The sequence below is a fragment of the Penaeus japonicus genome, unplaced genomic scaffold (genome assembly GCF_977035675.1).
Source record: "Penaeus japonicus unplaced genomic scaffold, GWHDUDI00000001_assembly GWHDUDI00000014, whole genome shotgun sequence".
Taxonomy (NCBI): domain Eukaryota; kingdom Metazoa; phylum Arthropoda; class Malacostraca; order Decapoda; family Penaeidae; genus Penaeus; species Penaeus japonicus.
This window is the reverse complement of record NW_028234416.1, coordinates 7,131,942-7,134,441: the sequence shown is the minus strand read 5'-3', so window position 1 is coordinate 7,134,441 and position 2,500 is coordinate 7,131,942. Positions and strand designations below refer to the sequence as shown.

At 41.0% G+C, this 2,500-nt stretch overlaps 1 protein-coding gene across 2 annotated transcripts in view; it reads left to right on the top strand.

Moving 5' to 3' along the window:
- Nucleotides 1-2,500, top strand: part of LOC122266025 (uncharacterized) — a 244,772-nt gene that overhangs the window by 28,939 nt on the left and 213,333 nt on the right. The window lies entirely within an intron of this gene.

Genomic DNA, 2,500 nt, shown 5'->3' with positions numbered 1-2,500 from the left:
GAGTCGGAAATGTATTTTTATTTTGTTTTATCACATCGAATCTTCCCCCGATTAGGCCTTTGATGATTTTTGTTTGTTTTTTATTTGCTGTGATACAGACTTTTTTTTACAATGAATAGAGAGAAAAGAGAAATCGCAGTAACTCTTCCTGTATATATATTTTTTTTCTACAGAATGTTGTACTTCAATAAATCCACATAAGCGGACGGAATGCTGAATATTTAGACATCTATCTCAAATTTACATTATTTTTCCTTCCGTATTGAAAACACATAAGCTACACCTGTTAGATTTATTCTATATTACACACGTATCTCAGCACAACGCAAATTCTACACATGCATACCAATCACATACACCACACATACGCTAACACCACCTCCTATTACCACTTTTATCTTTTTCGTCTCTATTTTCACTAACATATGTTAAATTCATTATATATCAAACATATGCCTCTCCCCAGCACAATATAAACTCTGCACCATCACACATATATCACTTACACGCGTATACCAATCACTTACACGCCACACTGTCACGCGTATATACCAATCACTTACCATACTATCACATGTGTATACCAATCACTTACACGCCACACTATCACACATATATACCAATCACTTACACACCATACTATCACATGTATATACCAATCACTTACACGCCACACTATCACACATATATACCAATCACTTACACACCATACTATCACATGTGTATACCAATCACTTACACGCCACACTATCACACATATATACCAATCACTTACACACCATACTATCACATGTGTATACCAATCACTTACACGCCACACTATCACACATATATACCAATCACTTACACACCATACTATCACACATATATACCAATCACTTACACGCCACACTATCACACATATATACCAATCACTTACACACCACACTATCACGCGTATATACCAATCGCTCACACACTACACGCGCTAACGTCATCTCATTGAAGAGCGACCACTTCGACCTCTTTTCCCCTCTCTCGTTTTACCATGTCCGCCCTTTCCCCACAAGAGCTCAAGTTCGAGGAGGACGACGGAAGGGCTAGTCTCTCCCTCGACCTTGAGCTCGGTGGACCTGCTGCAAAAATCGTATCGGATTTCCCTTCGAGTTTGGCTTCGGCTGACCATGTTTGTTTGTTTTTTGGCTACTGTTTGTTGGTGTGGTTTGGGTTTTGATTGTTTTGGTCGTGTCTTGGTTTGTTTTGATACCTCTTTTTTCCTGGTTTTGCTGTATAGTTTGTTCGTATTTTTTTCTCTCTCAGTGATTATTACCCTCCTTTTTTTCTTGCTTCTCTTCTTTATCCTCGTCTCGTTAAAATCATTGTCGTCGATGTTACAGTCGTCGTCTTCGTCTCCATCGTCATCATCATCATCATCATCATCACCATCATCATCATCATCATCATCATCATCACCATCATCATCATCATCATCATTATCATTATCATCATTATCATCATCATTATCATCATCATCATCACCAATTATCACGTGAGAGAGAGAAAGAGAGAAAGAGAGAGAGAGTGAGAGAGAGAGAGAGAGAGAGAGAGAGAGAGAGAGAAAGAGAGAGAGAGAAAGAGAGAGAGAGAGAGAGAGAGAGAGAGAGAGAGAGAGAGAGAGAGAGAGAGAGAGAGAGAGAGAGAGAGAGAGAGAGATAAGGAATAGAAAGCGAGAGCGAGGGGACGAAGACAGTAAGGACAGGTGCGGAACCCTTGGACGTCCCTCTGGTAACAACGGTGACCCAGCTTGAGGTCGCCATGAATATGTATCCTTTACCCTATACATACGCCTGTTCCTTTCGCTCCTTCCCTCCTCCTCCTCTTCTACTTCTTACTACCACTACTACTACACTATTACTACTCTACTACTACTACTATTACTACTACTACTACTATTACTATTACTATTACTATTACTATTACTACTTCCACCACCACCACCACCATTCTTTCTTCTTTTCTTATTCTCCTTAGATTTTTTATTAATTCTTATTCTCCCTTTGCTTCTCCTTCTTCTTCTTTTTTTTTCTTCTTTATCCTCATATTTCCTCCTCTTCCTCTTCCCTTCGTCCTTCAGTTATCCAAACGTACCCAGGCGCCCGGCATCCTTGCACCTGCTCGCACACAAAAGGCTTGGCGTCTGCTAGCCCACCTGTGCCTTTTCTTGGGGTCACCTGCAGCCCGGCTGGGACGCCCACTGTGACATTTGTTAGGACACCTGCAGCATCTGTCAGGTCACCTGCGGCACCACCTGATTTGGTATCTGTTAAGGCGCCCGCGTTTGTCAGTTATGGATACCCGTTGCGATATCTATGAGGGTAATTGTTATAAGAATGCCTGATGAGGTTTGCGTTTAGATTCGTTGCTTGTATGTGTGTGTATTGATTATGTGATTATATCTATATTTTTTGCTAGGACACCAGGTGATAGGAAGAGAGAGAGAGAGAGAGAGAGAGAGAGAGAG